Here is a 20,244-nt window from a genome sequence, read left to right as displayed (position 1 = left end):
TGGTGGAGAGGGAGAAGGTGGCACGTGTGAAGATGGGTAAGGTGGGCAGGGCCAGAGCCAGGGTCTTATCACCCACACAGAGGAGGTGGATTTGACTTCTCATTTTAATTTTTAAGAGGTGAAATCTTGCTTTGTTTCCCAGGCTGGACTCGACCTCCTGTTCTCAAGCAATCCTTCTGCCTCAGGCTCCTTAGTGGCAGGGACTACAGGTGTACATCACCATGCTCAGCTGGATTTGGTTTTAAGTGCAATGGGAAGTCATCGAAGGCTTTTAAGCAAGTCAGGATGAACCTACCACAATAATGGTAGGGTCCTTTTTTTTTTTTTTTTTTTTTTTTTGAAACAGAGTTTCGATGTTGTTACCCAGACCTGAGTGCAATGGCGCGATCTCGGCTCACCGCAACCTCCACCTTCTGAGTTCAAGCAATTCTCCTGCCTCAGCCTCCCGAGTAGCTGGGACTACAGGCGTGCACAACCATGCCCAGCTAATTTTTGAATTTTTAGTAGAGACGGGGTTTCACCTTGTTGACCAGAATGGTCTCAATCTCTTAACCTCGTGATCCACCCACCTTGGCCTCCCAAGGGTCCATTTTTAAGAGTTAGAACCTTATAACAAGTATAAAGAGTCTGGGGTCTATTTCTTTAAAAAAAAAAAAAAAAATTTTTTTTTTTTTTTTGAGACAAGTTCTTTCTCTGTCATCCAGGCTGAAGTGCAGTGACATCATCATGGCTCACTGCAGTTTCCACCTTTCTGGCTTTCAAGCAGATTTTCCCACCTCAGCCTCCCAAGTAGTCCTGGGACTACAGGTGCCTTTCCTGTAGGAATAGAAATGACCTGCTTTTATAAGAATATTGCATTTTCTAATATATGAAGATCCACCTTCAGCCATGGACATAGTCTTGTTATTAGTGTTCCTAGTGAAGAATTTGTAGGTAACAAATTCTTAGATTATGAGAGAAAATGTTAGTTTCAGGTGTGAATTTCCTCCTCATCTGTGTACCTGTTGGTACATGGATAGGGTCTTGTGTTCCCAAAATTAAGGCTTTTTTTTTTTTAAACTAGACCACCCACCTAGTGAGTAACCCTCCCTCATCACTACCCTGTATCCCCCAACTCCTGTTGTAATCTTCAACATCCTCTGCCACCTTGACACTCAGTCATCCTCCTGTCTCCCACTAACCCCACTCCCTACCCTCCACACCATATCTTTGTTTTTTTTTGATACGGAGTCTTACTCTGTCGACAGGCTGGAGTGCAGTGGCACAATGTTGGCTCACTGCAACCTCTGCCTGGGTTCAAGCGATTCTTCTGCCTCAGCCTCCCGAGTAGCTGGGACCACAGGCGCATGCCACCATGCCGGGCTAATTTTTGTATTTTTAGTAGAGACAGGGTTTCACCATGGCCAGGATGGTCTCGATCTCTTGACCTCGTGATCCCCCCGCCTCGGCCTCCCAAAGTGCTGGGATTACAGGCGTGAGCCACCGCGCCTGGCCCACACCATATCTTTTAAAGAAAATATGAACACTGCTAGGAGCACATTGCAAATGGTCAGCAAGTTGTCATTGATATTTGGAGATCTGAAAAAAGTCACATCTTGTTTGATGTGCTTACCTCCATTCCCGTTTTCTTGGCCTGAGGTGTTTCTTTTTCCTTTTTTTTGAGATGGGAGTCTTACTCTGTAGCCCAGGCTGGAGTGCAATGGTGGGATCTCGGCTGACTGCAGCCTCCGCCTCCCAGGTTCAAACAGTTCTCTCCCCAGCCTCCTGAGAAGCTGATATTACAGGCATGCACCACTATGCCCAGCTATTTTTTTTTTTTTTGGTAGAGATGGGGTTTCACCATGTTGGCCATGCTGGTCTTGAACTCCTGACCTCAAGTGATCTGCCCGCCTTGGCCTCCGAAAGTGCTGGGATTATAGGCATGAGCTACCATGCCTGGCTAGCCAGAGGGGTTTCTGAAAAGAGCTCTCAGATTTAAGTTTGTTGTACAACTCAGGAGGTAGGTATGGCCCTCAAGTTGAGGGAAGGGGCAAGGAATCATAGCTATATTTTGTCTCATCATTTCTGGTTGATACCTAATATAAAATTTTTCTCCTTTCAATATTTCTACCTCTGGAAAGGAAAAAAACCCATCTACGTCATCTTCCAGAACACTTGCACATAGTTATCATGTAGAACTGGCTGGCTGTCCTGACGTTGTCGTATCTGTAGGACACAGTGTGCTTCAGTGGCTCCCTTCCTTTCAAGGTTGTTCATGTTTCTCTATGTCATTCAATGTTGGGGTGTGACCTTTCCATAAAGTTTAAGGGATTAAAGAATCCCTCAGTTCCTATATACCTCTCTCTACTGCTTGATATGCTCTGTTCATAGCATCTCAACTGTGAGATATAGAAGTTGGTTTCTGATGTGCTGTTAAACAGAATCATTTCCCAGGATTCTTTATTAGTCTCATTATGTAAACATGTTTCAAACTTAACATCACTTAAACTCTACCAAATACAGAGTGCCAGATAGCAGAGGCTTATATAGTCTAGGCCCTAAATTTTCACTAATGATGTCTAAAGTTCCACATATCTTGAGGAAGAGGAAGGATGGCAGAGATAGGGAGCTGGTCTTGAAATCCAAAGATTAAGACCAGGAATGCCACCATATCCAGGATGAAGACTCACAGAAGAAATTGGTCACATTTGGCACACTTTATTCTCAAAGCTTCCCATACAGCCTTTCTCTGTGACATTTAAAGGTGTATAGGGTCATAAGGTTAAAGCGAAAATTAAGAAAACCGTTCAGGCATGAGAGCTGTTACAGAGGATAACCTTTCAAAGGAAAACGTGGAAGTTCTGACCTAGACAAATCAGAAAAAAGTCTCCTGTAATCTTTCTGGATGTGAGAAGCAGCTTGTCAGTCTTTTATAATTGAGAATCCTTGAGAAATAGCATAGAGTAGCATGTTTCTAATCCTACAGTTAACCCTCAATTTATTATTTTCCCATGTGCAAATAGTAGAAAAACCTCGGCAAACATGTGAGGAAATAATAATTTTTGTACTATAGATCCTCCGCCCTGTCTTCTTGACCGAGCTTGTTTTTTCATTTTTAATGGTGTTTCTGTGCACCCACAGCAGAGTTAAAATTTCTTCTTAAAAGTGCCAGGATTGATTACTATGATCTCTCCCTGTCTGAAGCTGCATTTCTTCCCCTTTTTTTGGAGATGAATTCTCGCTCGCTCTCCCAGGCCGGAGTGCAGCAGCGGCATCTCAGCTCACAGCAACCTCCACCTCCTGGGTAGCTCAGATTACAGGCACCTGCCACCACACCCAGCTCATTTTTGTATTAGTGGAGACGTGGTTTCACCATGTTGGCCAGACTGGTCTTGAACTCCTGACCTTGGGTTATCCACCCACCTTAGCCTCCCAAAGTGCTGGGATTATAGACATGAGCCACTATGCCTGGCCCTGCATTTCTTCTTAATAATGTTTTTGTACTTGTAACTTGGGAATCGTTACATTATATGCAGCCTAAGTTTCAACATTCTTTTTCTTGAGTACATTTGAATCAAATCCATTTTGGTAAAGCTCTTTTAAAACTAATTCTTTTTAAAAAAATGGATTAGCTTGTGATTTATTAATGAGATATTCAGGATTTAGTAATGAGTGGACAGAATCTAGGACCTTAAGCTAGCCCAGTTTGTGCAGAGATGATAAAAGAAATCAAAGAATACAGAGACTACAACTTATTTTACGGTAGGCTGAGCCGATACGGTAACAGTAATGGTGATAGTAAAGATAAAATGAGCCAAAAGAAAACCATATATCTTTTTATTTTTTAAATTTATTTGTTGGCTGGGTGCAGTGGCTCACGCCTGTAATCCCAGCACTTTGGGAGGCCGAGGTGGGTGGATCACACGGTCAAGAGATCGAGACCATCCTGGTCAACATGGTGAAACTCCGTCTCTACTAAAAATACAAAAAATTAGCTGGGCATGGTGGCACGTGCCTGTAATCCCAGCTACTCAGGAGGCTGAGGCAGGAGAATTGCCTGAACCCAGGAGGTGGAGGTTGCGGTGAGCCGAGATCACACCATTGCACTCCAGCCTGGGTAACGAGCGAAACTCCGTCTCAAAAAAAAAAAAAATTTTTATTTATTTATATTTTGAGACAGGATCTGGTTCTGTCACCCAGGCTGGAGTGCAGTGGTGAGAGCTCAGCTCTGTAACTTCCGCCTCCTGGGCTCAAACCATCCTTCCAACTCAGCCTTCTGAATAGCCGAGACTACGGATGCATGCTGCCACATCCAGCTAGTTTTTGTATTATTAGTAGAAATGGGGTTTTGCCATGTTTCCCGGACTGGTCTCAAACTCCCGGACTCAAGACGATCTGCCTGCTTTGGTCTCCCAAAGTGCTGAGATTACAGGCATGAGCCACTGCACCTAGCCTAAATTTAATTTTATTTATTGAACAAACCCTGAACCAGAATAGGTGCAAAGAGGTTCCCCTGAATCTTTTAAAATAAGTTTTATTTTTTGCAGAAGTTTCAGTTCCCCAGAAAAATTGAGAAGATACAGATTTTTAATATACCCCTCTGCTAAAAAATTATAAGTAATGTTTAGTTTTTGTAACCCCTGGAAAGATCTTCCTAAATCTTCATTGTTTCTTGTTATAGTACAGGAAAGGGTTATGATTTAACATTGTCACTATCAAGCCATCTTTATTAAATACTTGGATGGGTTGGGCATGGTGGCTTACACCTGTAATCCCAGCACTTTGGGACGCCAAGGCAGGCAGATCACTTTGAGCCCGGGAGTTCGAGGCCAGCCTGGGTAACATGGCAAAACCCTGTCTCTATTGAAAATACACACACCCAAAAAATTAGCCGGACGTGGTGTTGCATTTCTGTAGTCCCAGCTACTCGGGAGGCTGAGGCAGGGGGAATCACTTGAACCTCGGAGGTAGAGGTTATGGTAAGCCGAGATTGTGCTACTGCTCTCCAGTCTGGGCGACAGAGTGAGGTTCCATCTCAGAAATACATACATACATACATACATACATACTGGGATGCCATGGGATTTTTTTCTCCAAGTTATGAATTCAGAAGATCTGGCATCTAGACCAGCCCTGTCCAATAGTATGTTGAATGAAGATAGAACTATTTCTGTATCACTAACCGCTAGCCACATGTACTGTTGAACACATTAGAGTTGAAAACTGAATTTTTAATTTTATTTAATTTTAATTTAGATTTAAATAGGCCCATGTGGCTATTCTAAAATAGTCAAATTTGGCTAGTTGCTTTTGTATTAGAAAGTGGAGTTTTAGGCCAGGCACAGTGACTTAGGTCTGCAGTCTTAGCACTTGGGAACGCCAAGGGAGGAAGATCTCTTGAGCCCAGGAATTTGGGACCAGCTGGGGAAAGAAAATGAGACCCCCATCTGTACAAAAAATAAAAAAACATTAGCCAAGCGTGGTATGACATACCTGTGGTCCTAGCAAGGAGGCTGAGACAGGAGGATCACTTGAGCCTCAACCTCCAGAAGGTTGAGGTTGCAGTGAGCTGTGTTCATGCCATTGCACTCCAGCCTGGATGACAGAGTAAGACCCTGCGTAATTGTAGTGGAATCCCTAGTTTAAGTTGCATTTGATAAACACCGTAGTGAAACATATTTTCCAGGAGTGAGACTGACCTGATCCCTAGAGTTGAAGCTGGGAGAAAATTGTGTTAGGTATGTGGCTTCAGGAGTCTTCCATTGTATCCCTGGAGAAGACCAACAAGGCACATCACTCCCAGGCATTTTATGTCGCATTTGTGTCAGGGTCCTCCTCTCTCTTGTGCTCTTGTAGGATGTGTTTCTGCCTCAGTGATCATTGACTAGCATAGAACCTCCTTCTTGGCCAGTTGCTAACATGTCCTAAAATAATACTCTGCAGTGAGTGGTATGTTCATGTTCTGCGTGTATTCATTGTTCAGTGTGAAGAAGAATCCAACCATGAGCTATATTGAATAGGCTATAGAAAGCAGTCTTCTCTTTTTTTTTGGACAGAGGCTTGCTCTGTTGCCCAGGCTGGAGTGCAGTGAGGTGATCTCGGCTCACCGTAACCTTCGCCTCCTGACTTCAAAAGATTCTCCTGCTTCGGCCTCCAAGTTGCAGGGATTACAGGCACCTGCCACCACACATGCCTAATTTTTGTATTTTTTAATAGAGATAAAGTGTCACCATGTTGACCAGGCTGGTCTCAAACTCCTGACCTCAGGTGATCTGCCTGCCTTGGCCTTCCAAAGTGCTGGGATTACAGTCGTGAGCCACTGTGCCTGGCTAAAAGTAGACTTCTTGATATGGGTTCTTGTTACAGATTAATATCTTAAAAAGTACAGCAGGTGTTATGTTTCATTAGTAGTTGGTTATTGAAGAATCTGAGATATCCAAGGCTAACTTCTTATCAAGAATAAAAGAGGGTTATAAAGTCACTTATAGATAGTACTCACTGTTTTACCGAACAATACGCATCTTTTTATTTTATTTGATTGAGACAGAGTCGTTCCATCACCAGGAGCCAGGCTGGAGTGCAGTGGCACAATCTTGGCTCCCTGCAACCTCTGCCTCCCGGGTTCAAGCAATTCTCCTGCCTCCGCCTCCTGAGTAGCTGGGACTACAGGCGCACACCACCACGCCCAGCTAATTTTTGTATTTTTAGTAGAGACAGGGTTTCACCATCTTGGCCAGGATGGTCTCAATCTCTTGACCTCATGATCCTCCCACCTCGGCCTCCCAAAGTGCGAGGATTACAGGCATGAGCCACCATGCCTGGCCACAATACACATCTTAAAGAATCACATGCCCAAGGGGAGACCTGATAAATAACTGATGATGGTGGTGATTTAAAAGTCTTCAGCCAAGTAGGATGTTACTTGCAGGAGGGCATAGGTGATTTAGAGCTTGTATTCTAAACTGATCACTTAGGCATACTGATTACGGGGACTTCAGAAAGAGGCAATAGCTTCTTTAAAAAATTGGTTTGCACTTTACCAAGGAGTATACTGGAGTGAAAATAGACTGATCCAGAGCCTTACACTGGGCTATGGTGTGAAAGCCACATATAAACATGGCTGGCACATATGTCAAAGAGAAGCCTAGAAGGTCAGAATCAAAATATTTAACCAATAGTACATTAACCTTTTGGAATTCACTGTGTCTGTTGAGACTTGTGCTGAATTAGATTGTGTGCTCACCTTTCCCAGTCTTGAGCCTCTTTCACCATCATTGGGTCAAGAGGAGGAGACACTGGAACAGCTTCCATTGTTGGGAAGGAAAAGATTTAGCATCCTGAGTCGTCACTTCTTACATTCATTCTTGGTAGTTGGTTTTCCTGCTGGCTTGGGTGGGGGTGATAGCTGGTGCCAAAACAGGGGTGGTGGCAAGTGTGCATACCAAAACAGGATGTGTATGAAGAACCTTTTATGACTGTTAGTTTGGATCCTTGCTTGTGCCAGAATATGCAGTCCCTTCTCCACACCCCACCACCCAGATTCTTTCTTTGATTCGCATGAACTTAGTTTTGGTGTTCATTGTCATGGTCAGTCTCTGGAACTGTTGACAGAACTCTGGTTGATGGTCTTTGTTAAAGGATTTTTATAGGCATTTTAGTGTGTCAGCTAAAAACAGAAAGACAAAAAATGGAAATCAAGCCCAGTCCAGTTAGCTCTCACCATTTGACTCCATATTCCTGCTGCTTTCAGAATGGTGATAAAGAATAAAAAAGTTGTATCAGTAACAGCCCTTAAGCTTAACATAGCCCCTAGCAGGTGGCAAAGCACTTTTACTTTAATGCTAATAATTACCCAGTGCAGCAGTTAGTGTCATTGCCATTTTGCAGGTGAGACTACTTAGCCTCAGAGGGATCATGGGACTTGCTGTAGGTTACACGGCCACTGAAAAATAGGCAGACCCAATCCAGGTTTTCTCGCTACACACTCTGTGCTAATTCCTGAAAATCACAGTTTATAATGGTTCTTGTCCAGATGGGAATTTTTGATGATAGGCTGCTATGCTTTCGCCCAAATTTCAACTTTTAAAAATCTTTGAAAATTGAAGAGGCCAGGTGTGATAGCTCATGTTTGTAATCCCGGCACTTTGGGAGGTTGAGGTGGGTGTATCACTTGAGGTCAGGCGTTTGAGATGAGCCTGGCCAGCATGGGGAAACCCTGTCTGTACTAAAAAATAAAAATAAAAAAATTAGCCAGCTGTGGTGGCAGGTGCCTTTAATCCCAGCTACTTGGAAGGCCAAGGTAGGAGAACTGTTTGAACCTGGGAGATCGAGGCTGCAGTGAGCCAAGATTGTACCACTGCACTCCAGCCTGGGGGACGGAGTGACACGCTATCTCAAAAACAAACAAATAAATAAATAAATAAATAATACAACTATTTTTTAAAAAGAAAATTGAAAACAGCATCAGAGCAGGACCCATAGTCAGTGAGATCAGGTAGTGGAAGTGAGAGAGTAACCCTGTCATTTGTAAGTCCTTCAGTATAAGTGCTTTCAGGTTGCTGTTTATGTCTGCTAGTTGTGAAATTTGAAGGCCATGGGCGTCTTTCTACATTTGCATAATAACCCTTGGGTATGTCAGAGGTTCTTGATTTATTTTGTGCCATGTATTCTTCATAGTCTTCCACATCCTCTCACAGTTGTCTAAGCAAGCACCTAAAAGTCACACAGTTTCAGGGAGCTATAGCTGCTCTAAAGTGGGTACCGTGTACCCCAGATTAAGAGATTCTGATCTACCTGGATATGGAATCCTAAGAAAAATTCTATCTAGTGCTAGTGTCAACCCTTACACACCAGTGACATGGCCAACCTCTTCTGTCACTCAGTGTGTGAGGGACTCTCTCCATTCCCTGCATTACCAGTGAACCTCTGTGCTCCTCACCTTTTGGATGCTAAGACCAAGGACTATATTTCTGTAGCTGCCTTCCATTGGGTGATTACCACGCCCGGGTAAAAACGTCAGAGGGTGGAATCCATTCCATCTGAACTAGGCCCTAGCTAGGGTGTGAGGAAAATGGCAAAAAGCCCAGATTCTCTGATTCCCAGAAAAATAATGCATTGCAGTGATCCTGAAAGGAGTCCAGGAAATTCAAACTCTTTACCCACACAGCCAACAGATTTGACATTTTGAATCAAGCTATTGGAAATATTCATTAAGTCCTTCTTTACCAAGTGTACTTTTAATCAGCACCTGGTGTTAGAGAATAAGCAAATAAAATTCTTACTTTCTCACCTCTTCCTGGCCTTTGTTAAATTAGGGAAGCAGTGTTTTTCAAATTTAGTGGCTCTAGCATTACCCAGAGAACTTACTAAAGATTTTAACTCTTGCCAGGTGCAGTGGCTCACGCCTGTAATCCTAGCACTGTAGGAGGCTGAGGCGGGCAGATTACCTGAGGTCTAGAGTTTGAGATAAGCCTGGCCAACATGGAGAAACCCGATCACCACTAAAAATTGGCTGGGGCCGGGTGTGTGTGTGCGGTGGATCACACGAGGTCAAGAGATCAAGATGATCCTGGTCAACATGGTGAAACCCCATCTCTACTAAAGATACAAAAATTAGCCAGGCATGATGGTGCACGCCTGTAATCCCACTGCTAGGGAGGCTGAGGCAGGAGAATCACTTGAACCCAGGAGGCAGAGGTTGCAACAAGCTGAGATCATGCCAATGTACTCCAGCCTGGGCAGCAGAACAAGGCTCTGTTTCAAAATAAAAAAAAAGCTCTCTTACCACCATCTTGGCTCCTCTGGAGGCCTGCTGGGAACAGGACTTTTAAAAGGAACTGTCTGGAAGGCTGTGGTCCAAGGCTATTTTTGCTGGCTATAAGCAGGGTCTCCAGAACCAAAGGGAGCACACAGCTCTTCTTAAAATTGAAGGTGTTTATGCCTGAGATGAAACAGAATTCTATTTGGGCGAGAGATGTGCCGTATACAAAGCAAAGAATAACACAGTGACTCCAGGCAGCAAACCAAACAAAACTAGAGTGATCTGGGGAAAGGTAACTCGGGCCCACGGAAACAGTGACATGGTTTGTGCCAAATTCCGAAGCAACCTTCTTGCTAAGTCTGTTGGACACAGAATCTGAGTGATGCTGTACCCCTCAAGGATTTAAACTAATGAAAAGTCAATAAAGAAATTTGGATTTGTGCTCTTGTTTGAAAAAAAAAAAAAGAGGCGCATGCCTGTAATCATAGCTACTCAGGAGGCTGAGTCAGGAGAATCACTTGAATCCGGGAGGCAGAGGTTGCGGTGGGCCGAGATCGTGCCATTGCACGCCAGCCTGGGCAACAAGAGCAAAACTTTGTGTCAAAAAGAAAAAACAATAACTCTTAAGGCCTAGGGATTTGCATGTCAAGAGATTCTTGCACACCACAGACATTTTCGTGCAAATTGTTCTTGAACTACACTTGGAGAAACACTGGGCCATGGATTGCTGATCCCCTTTTTATTTTGAGTATGGTATAGAATATTTTTACTTTCTTCTTTCCAAGAGTTCTGAAGTAGAGGATTGACCTGTCCACATGATTCAATAGTTAATGGCAAATTTCTAAGATGAGGCTACTGCATATAAGATGACTGGGTACAGAAAAATTCTGAGCGTTCATCTCCAGTGCTGTTTGGAAAAGCCTGGCTCGCCTGCTTCTCTTATAGCTTTATTCCATATCGCAGGTCAGTTTTGGCAAGTCAATTAACTGCCTAAAGTTGCACGACAAACTCTAATGCTCGGGCCAAAGGATGTGGCAAAAGACTCAGTTAACTTTGGATGGAGTTTGATTATACAGATACTCCCATTTCTGCTGCGCTGAAGGGAAAAGGAATAGGATAATTTGTGCCCCTTTGACACATTTTCTGAGGTTAAATCTGAAGCCTTCCCTGCTATCCCATTGCCAGTATTAGAGGAAATGACAAGGCAGCATTTATTTCCAAAGGAATAGCTAGGAAAAGATGGCCAAATGTAAAAAACTAGATTAAAATCACTGTTGTTTGTTATTTGTTTGGTAACCCGTCCACATTTTGTTTCATCTTTGTTTTTGTTTTTTGTTTTTTTTTTTTGGAGATGGAGTTTCACTCTTGTTACCCAGGCTAGAGTGCAATGGCGCGATCTCAGCTCACCGCAACCTCCGCCTCCTGGGTTCAGGCAATTCTCCTGCCCCAGCCTCCTGAGTAGCTGGGATTAGGCACGCACCACCATGCCCAGCTAATTTTTTATATTTTTAGTAGAGACGGGGTTTCACCATGTTGACCAGGATGGTCTTGATCTCTTGACCTCATGATCCACCTGCCTCGGCCTCCCAAAGTGCTGGGATTACAGGCTGGAGCCACCATGCCCGGCCTCTCATCTTTGTTTGTTTGTTTTTTGAGACAGGTTTAGCTCTGTTGCCCTGGCTAGAATGCGGTGGTGTGATCTTGGCTCACAGCAGCCTTTGCTTTCTGGGCTCAAGTGATCCTCCCACCTCAGCGTCCTGAGTAGCTGGGATCACAGGGATGTCCCACCACACCCAGCTAATATATATATATATATTTTTTTTTTTTTTTTTTTGAGACAGTGTCTTACTCTGTTGCCCAGGCTGAAGTGCAGTGGTATGATCTTGGCTTGTTGCAACCTCCTGGGTCCAAGTGATTCTCCTGCCTCAGCCTTCCTAGCAGCTGGGATTACAGGCGTGAGCCACCGCACTCACCCAGCCCCAGCTAATTTTTTTGTAGAGATGGGCGTCTTGCTATATTGCCTAAGCTGGTCTTGAACTCCTGTGCTCAAGCAGTATTTCCTCCTTGGCCTCCCAAAGTATTGGGTTTATAGCCCAGTAGGGCAGCTCACGCCTATAATCCCAGCACTTTGGGAAGCTGAGTCTGATAGACCATTTGAGACCAGCCTAACCCAGATAGAGAAACCCTGTCTCTACTAAAAATACAAAATTAGCCAGGCGTGGTGACCGATGCATGTAATCCCAGCTACTCCGGAGGTTGAGGCAGGTGAATGGCCAGGAGGCAGATGTTGTGGTGAGCTGAGATTGCGCCATTGCACTCCAGCCTTGGCGACAAGAATGAAACTCTGTCTCCAAAAAAAGAAGGAAAAAAAAAGTATTGGGTTTACAACCACACTGCACCTGGCATATCACGCACTTTGCTGGGGAGAATAGATACTTGATCATGAAAATGTCTTTTCTATACTCCTTTCCCCTCTGCCGCCTCTTGCTGAAATATATGCAAATAAAGATTTGGAATCAGAAGAACCAGAGTCTAGTCTTCAGTCTGTAGTTGATTAGGATGTGATCTCAGGCAAGTCATTTCCCAACTGCAAAATGTGGAAAATAGTAAGTACTAAGAAGCACAAGTGAGGTAGTTTCTAACACATCATGGAGTTTATCGGAGGAAAAACAAGGAGATCATTTTCAGCAAATCTGTTTATTTATGTTACCCTCAGAAGCCTTTTTGTCAGCGTCGAGGTTCACAGGCACCATTCTACTTTATTTCTTCTCCTTAAAGTTCAGAGCTTTAGAGGATCCTGTGTGGCTTTGTCTCACTGTGTTTCCACCCACTCTTCTCCTTGTTTCCTGCCACCCCAGCCTCCCTGATGCCACACAGGCAGGATCCCACCGAGAGCTTTTGCATTTGCTGTTCTCTGCTTGGAGGGCTCTCCGCCAGAGGAGTACAGAGTGCACTCCCTCTTTTTACATCTCTGCTCAAATGTTACCTTTTTTTTTTTTTTTAATTCTTGGAGACAAAGTCTCACCTTGTTACTTAGGCTGAAGTGGAGTGGCTCAATCTTAGCTCATCACAGCCTCAACTTCCCAGTGTCAAGCAATCCTCCCACCTCAGCCCCGCAAATAGCTTGGACTACAGGTGCGTGCCACCATGCCTGTCTAATTTTTGTATTTTTCAAAGAGACAGTTTCACCATATTGCCCAGTCTGGTCTTGAACTCCTGAGATCAAGTGATCTGCCTGCTTGGCCTCCCAAAGTGCTAGGATTACAGGCATGAGCTGCCATGCCCAGCCAAATGTCACCTCAGAGTCTTTCCCTGACCCCTCCATAAAAAATGACCTCACCCCATCACTCTCTGTCAGTCATACCCTGCTTTATAGTTCTTCATAGCATACACCACCTCCTACTGTGTATTTGTTTTATGCACATGTTTCTTCAGTTGAGTGTTAAGCTCCACGAAAACGTGAATAACCCAACACTGAAACAGGGGTCCAACATATGTAGGCTCGCAGATATTTATTGGAAGAGTGATTGAGTAAGGAATCATTAGCACATCTGTAAATAACCTCTTAGGGGACACATACCTCTGACTCCACTTTCTTACTTCTTATTCACTCCTTAATCTGTTGCAGTAAGTATCTACTTCCTCCATCCCACTGGCATACTTCTGACACCACTGGCCATGTCGTAAGCATAAGTGATCCTCTGGAAACTTTATAAGTCTTATTTTGCCTGACTTTTCCACTTTTAGCATCTCTCTGTCTTTCTGTTTACAGGCTTTTTCTTGAAGCTTACTCTGGGTAATAGCTGTGCCTCATCTCTTCCCTGCCTCTGTGACCCTCCTCAGATTCCTGTGCCGGGCTCTCCTCCATGCCTATCCTTGAGGTCTGGGGTTCTGAAAGACTGAGCACAGTCTCTCCCCCACTGCCCTAAACTTATTCCCCTTATCACCTGTCTGAGAGTGTTAATGTCACAACCATTCATCCAGTCACTCCATTTTGTTTTTTTAAGTGGCCTCTTGATCATTACTAGAGTGATCATAAAAATGCAGTCCTTGATATTTTACAATTTTATTTGAAGAATTAGTTTTGTAAAAATGATTTCAGACAGGGATCATCAATAGATGGTGATACCATTATGTACTTGTGGGGAAACAGGATTTTCACATGGCTTCAAAATGATACCACATAGATTATGTATTAATTACAAAGACAGAAATATCTGCTGTCACCTTTCAAGCTTTTAGCACCATCAGTGGTTATACAGCCTGATAACATGTGCCTCTTGATGTTAAGAAGTATATATAAACCTATGTATTCTTGCCAAAATGTTTAACCTAAATCTAATCATGAGGAAGCAAATTTAGAATATAGAACATTGTGTAAGACGAGCAGCTTAGATACTTAAAACAAGTCAGTATTTTGAAAATGAAAATGGCAGGGATACTGTTCTAGATTATGACTAAATTGACAGCAACCAAATGCTGTGCATGATTATTAATTAAATCTTGCATTAGGGGAAAAATCTAAACAGTTTTTAGACATTTGGGGGGGATTGAGGAAATTCAAATATGGACGTTGGTTATTGCATTGTTAATTTTGTCAGGTGTGATAAAAGTATCTTAGTTATGACTGGGCGCGGTGGCTTACTCCTGTAATCCCAGCACTTTGGGAGGCCGAGGCGGGCAGATCACCTGAGGTTGGGAGTTCAAGACTCAGTCTGACCAACATAGAGAAACCTCATCTTTACTAAAAATACAAAATTAGCCCGGCATGGTGGCATGCCTGTAATCCCAGCTACTAGGGAGGCTGAGGCAGGAGAATCGCTTGAACTCAGGAGGCGGAGGTTACAATGAGCAGAGATCGTGCCATTGCACTCTAGCCTGGGCAACAAGAGTGAAACTCTGTCTCAAAAAAAAAAAGTATCTTAATTATGTAAGAGAAATCCTTATGTTAAGGAAATGCACACTGAAGAATTTAAGGGTAAAATGTCATAACTGATATCTGCAACTTTGAAGTGATTCCATAAATGAAAAGAAATAAATACGGTGTATGAGAAAGAGAAAGAGAACAAATATGGTTCAAAGATAACTGGTCAGTCTAGGTCAGAGTTATAAAGGTATTCATTATTTGTTCTTTCAGTGTTTCTGTAGGTTTGAAAAATGCAAAATTAAAAGGTGGGAAGGGAGTTGTGAGAGCGTGTATTTTAGGGGTAATGAATATATGGCAGTTACCAGGTGTATTCCTGCTCATTTTATTTTATGTATTTGAGACAGGCTCTTTCTCTGTTGCCTAGGCAGGAATGCCGTGGTGTGATCACAGCTCACTATAGCCAGGACCTCCCTGACTCAGACAATTCTCCTACCTTAGCCTCCCAAATAGCTAGGATTACAGGTGTCTGCCACCATGCCTGGCTAATTTTTTAAATATTTTTTGTAGAGTGGTTGTCACCCCATTGCCCAGGCTGTTGCCATCCTCCTGGCTTCAAGTGATCCACCTGCCTTGGCTTTCCAGAGTGCTGGGGTTACAGGTGTGAGCCACTGCTCTGGGCCTTCATCTTTTTTTAAACATGAAACATCAAGTCAGAAACAACTCCCCCACCCCCATCCATGCAGTTCTGATTATATCTTTTCCTTGTCATGTATCCCTCCCCTGACTAATGTGGTGGCTACACTTCTATCTCAGGATACAATCCTTAATGGCACTTGAAAAATACTGTGCCACTTCCTTCTGGGCTCCATGGTTTTCTGATGAGAAATACACTTGTCATTCAAATGGTTTTTCTCTGGCTGCTTTTAAGTTTCTTTTAGTTTTCAAAAGCTTAATTATGGCGTATGTTACTATAAATTTTTTTCCAGTTTATCTTATTTGGGATTTAACTTGGCTTGTTGAATCTGTAGACTTATGTATCTTGCCAAATTTGGAAAGTTTTCAGCAGTTATTTAAGAACTATTTCAGCCCCGCCCTCTTTTTCTCCTCTTTCAGCACTTCTGTGACACAACGTTAGATTTTTTTGTTAAACTCTTATGGGTTCCTGAGGCTCTTTTCTTTTATTTCCCTTCCCCAGTCTCTTTTCTTTCTGTATTCTAGTTCACTCAGTCATTATCCACTTTATTCTTCTTTATATTGTTTAGTTCTTTTTTTCTTTTTTATTGTCCTCAGTTGTTGTTCATATATTTTTCAGTTGTAAAATTTCATTTTTTGTTCTATATATCTTAGTTTCTTTACAGGGATTTCTAATTTGTATTTAATTATGAGACAGGGTCTCTGTTGCCCAGGCTGGAGTACAGTAGCCTGAGCTCGACCTTTTGGGCTGAAGTGATCCTTCCACTCTGAGTAGCTGAGACTACAGGCACATGCCACCACACCCGGCTAATTTCTTAATTTTTTGTAGAGATGGGATTTAACCATGTTGCCCAGGCTGGTCTCAAACTCCTGGACTCAAGTGTTCTGCCTGCTTCAACCTCCCAAAGTGCTCGGATTATAGGCATAAGCCACTGTGCTTGGTCTGCTGAGATTTTTTTATTTCTTTGCTGAGGTTTTCTGTATTTTCACTTGTTTCAAGAATATTCATAATTTTTTTTTTTCTGAGGCAGAGTCTCACTCTGTAACTCAGGCTGGAGTACAGTGGCATGATCTCGGCTCAATGCAACCTCCACCTCCTGGGTTCAAGTGATTCTCTTTCTTCAACCTCCCAAGTAGCTGAGATTACAAGCGCCTGCCACCACACCTAATTTTTGAATTTTTTGTAGAAATGGGGTTTTACCATGTTGTCCAGACTGGTCTTGAACTCCTGGCGTCAAGTGATTCACCTGCCTTGGCCTCCCAAAGTGCTGGGATTACAGCTGTGAGCTACTATGGTCAGCCTCAAGAATATTCATAATTATTCATTGAAGCATTTTTAAAAATTATGGCTGCTTTACAGTCTTTGTCAGATAATTCTATCATCTGTCATCTTGGTATTAGCATCTCTTGATTTTCTCTTTTTTAGTGTGAGCTATTCCCGGTTCTTAGTGTACTGAGTGATTTTTAAATTTAAACCGGGACATTTTGTAGTATGTTATGATTCTCTGCATTTTCTTTCCTGTTTCAGCTGACCTTTTTGACACTGGTTCAGTAGGGAAGGTGGGGATGGTGCCATCTCGTTATGACCAGGTGGAGGTAGAAGTTTAGGTTCTCCATTTGGCAGCCATTGACATTTGAGTTGGTGGTAGGAGAGGGGCTTCTCATTGAGGATGAGAGTTCCAGCTCCCATTATAGTCTTCACCATGGTGTGCATGCCCTCATTACCACTGGGCAGTGGTGAAAGTTATGGCTCTCCACCAGCCCTCCTCTGACATCATCCAGCTGGGCGGCAGAGGCCTTATCAATGCTAGGTGGGGAGGGGTGTTTGTTACTGGCTGGTAGGAATGAAAGTAGCTTCCTACTTGACCCTTTCTGCCACCACCCCAGCAAGGGGTGGTGTATCTCATTACACCCTTGCAAGGATGGAAGTCTAGATTCCTAACTTGGCCTTAGGGAAAGGTGGGAATGAGACCACCATTTTTTTCTGTGGTATTTGGAGTAGAACGAGTATCTGAAAGTTTCCTGTCATGCTGGGCTGTCCTTTCCTAATCCTTTGGCTAGAGAGGATATGTTTTGTTGGGGCTTTTTTTTTTTTGGCTGTACTCATTGGCATTTTGGGGTTGCCATCATCTTCAACTTTAAGCCTTTAATGAAGCAGAAAAAAGAAAGTGGTGGGAAACTTACCATCATGTCTTTTTTTGGGGTCCCAAGATCCCTAGCCAGTTTTCTCCACCTTTTACAATCTACTTTTGATTGCTTTATATAGAATGTTAAGAGTTTTAACTACTTAGTGGCAGAAATACAGAAAAATACATCTACCCCATCTTCCCTGAAGCAGAAGTCCCTACAGTAGTACATTAAAGTTTCGTGGGATTTTTTCTATTTTCTTTTTTTTGAGATGGAGTCTTGCTCTGCCGCCCAGGCTAGAGTATAGTGGCGTGATCTTGGCTCACTGCAACTTCCACCTTCTGGATTCAAGCCATTCTCCTGCCTCAGCCTTCCAAGTAGCTGGGATTACAGTTGTGCACCACCACATATGGCTTATTTTTGTGCTTTTAGTGAAGGCAGTGTTTGCCATGTTGGCCATGCTGGTTTCAAACTCCTGACCTCAAGTGATCCCCCCCTCCCAATTGGCCTCCCAAAGTGCTGGGATTACAGGTGTGAGCCATCGTGCCCAGCCTATTAAAGTTCTTAATGGGGGCCCGGCACAGTGGCTCAAGCCTGTAACTTTGGTAGGCCGAGGCGGGTGGATCACGAGGTCAAGAGATCGAGACCATCCTGATCAACATGGTGAAACCCCGTCTCTACTAAAAATACAAAAAATTAGCTGGGCATGGTGGCGCATGCCTGTAATCCCAGCTACTCAGGAGGCTGAAGCAGGAGAATTCCCCGAACCCAGGAGGCAGAGGTTGCGGTGAGCCAAGATTGTGCCATTGCACTCCAGCCTGGGTAACAAGAGCGAAACTCCATCTCAAGGGAAAAAAAAAAAAAAGTTGTTAATGGACTGGGCTTAGCCTATTCTTCCAGCCACAGCATCCTCACATGAACTCCTTGGTTCAACCATATAAAACTGCTTGTAGTTCTTTAAATTTGCTTTGTTCTTTTATACCTTCATGTTTGTGCTCTGGCTCTTCCTCAGCCTCAGTTATCTCCCCACTCTTCCTTGTCTGTGTTTGGTGTTCCTATTCAATTCATTTACACACTCTTCACTCAGGTCAAATTTTGCCTTTTTTGTTTTTTATAGCACCTTAAATTACCACTACTATTTTACTTCCATCTTAGGTTGTAACTGTCTCTTTCCCCCACTAGACCATGAACTCTCTTTGAGGGCTGGGACCCCATCTGTATATTCTTATCCTCAGTGACTACTTAAGGGTTGTGCTTACTTAAGGGTTGCTTATTGGATACATGGAAGGTTGGGTGGATGGGTGGGTAGGCGGATGGAGGGAGGGAGGGATGGATGGATGGATATATTTCTAGTTTCCTACCTGGTTCGTTAAATGGGTTCATTCCCATATACACATGTAGCCCCCATGGATGTTCTGTGTATATGCTCCCTGCATCCACAGTGGAAAAAGAAACCCCACTGGCTTGCATGAAAGAAGGGCTACTTGGACTGTGGCACTCCAGTGACCTCTGTTAAGTGTAATTTATGTTCATAGCCTTTGAGTTCCTCTGGATACAGAATTGTTGGTGAGCTTCTGGCATATGATCTTATCAGAAATGGGAACCATTGTTTTTATTACGATAACACCTAATAAAGCAACATTCAGACCTAGGCACTCAGTATATATTCCTTCATGATAGTGATGAGGAAATGAGGTTTGATAATGAATTGCTGTTACTCCTTGCTCAGATGCATTTCTAGAACTGCTTGTGAATACTAGAAGACTCATTTACCTACTTATTTAAATAAATCTGGAGCTGGGGAGGGAAAAGTATTGGCTTGATAACCTAAATTACTGCAGTAGGTTGGTTTTTAAGAGTCTTCAGCCGGGCGCGGTGGCTCAAGCCTGTAATCCCAGCACTTTGGGAGGCCGAGGCGGGTGGATCACGAGGTCAAGAGATCGAGACCATCCTGGTCAACATGGTGAAACCCCGTCTCTACTAAAAATACAAAAAATTAGCTGGGCATGGTGGCACGTGCCTGTAATCCCAGCTACTCAGGAGGCTGAGGCAGAATTGGCTGAACCCAGGAGGCAGAGCTTGAGGTGAGCTGAGATCGCGCCATTGCACTCCAGCCTGGGTAACAAGAGCGAAACTCTGTCTCAAAAAAAAAAGTCTTCATGCTTACTCTTTGATGCCAGATTAAATCAAGACCATTCTGGCCGTGGGGCTCCTGTACTGTCATCACACATCTTTGTCATGCACTGAGCTCCCCCTTTGCTGTATATTGGTTGCCTGTGTGCGTGCGTGCGTGTGTGTGTGTGTGTGTGTGTGTGTGTGTGTGTTTCCCCCCCCCACCGCCCCCCCCCCCCCCAGACGGAGTCTTGCTCTGTCACCCAGGCTGGAGTGCAGTGGCACCATCTCGGTTCACTGCAACCTCTGCCTCCCAGGTTTAAACAATTTCCCTGCCCCAGCCTTCGTAGTAGATGGGATTACAAGCGTGCACCGCCATGCCCAGCTAATTTTTGTATTTTTAGTAGACATGGGGTCACCATGTTGGCCAGGCAGGTCTCTAACTCCTGACTTCATGATCCACCTGCCTCGACCTCTGAAAGTGCTGGGATTATAGGTGTGAGCCACTGCGCCTGGCCTGGATGCCAGTATATATTGTAAAATAAAGTGGAAACAGTTTTTCTCTTTTTATTTCATTAATTCACAAATGACTCATTTAATTTAGGCAGTAAACATGTTAGAGGAGCAGGAAAATGGGTGTTGGAAAGAGGGAACTGAATATTAATTAGTAGTTGTAACCAGCCAACCAGTTCACATCTAGAACTAA

General features: G+C 43.6%; 1 protein-coding gene and 1 pseudogene across 9 annotated transcripts in view; both read left to right on the top strand.

The window, feature by feature from the left end:
* MRTFA (myocardin related transcription factor A) overlaps positions 1 to 20,244 on the top strand; it is a 208,093-nt gene that overhangs the window by 158,779 nt on the left and 29,070 nt on the right. The window lies entirely within an intron of this gene.
* On the top strand, positions 7,537 to 10,283 carry LOC108590255 (large ribosomal subunit protein eL33 pseudogene; annotated as a pseudogene).

Source organism: Callithrix jacchus, chromosome 1 (assembly GCF_049354715.1).
Source record: "Callithrix jacchus isolate 240 chromosome 1, calJac240_pri, whole genome shotgun sequence".
In the NCBI taxonomy this organism is placed as follows: Eukaryota; Metazoa; Chordata; class Mammalia; order Primates; family Cebidae; genus Callithrix; species Callithrix jacchus.
The sequence above is the reverse complement of the archived record's forward strand: the minus strand, read 5'-3'. Positions and strand labels throughout refer to the sequence as shown.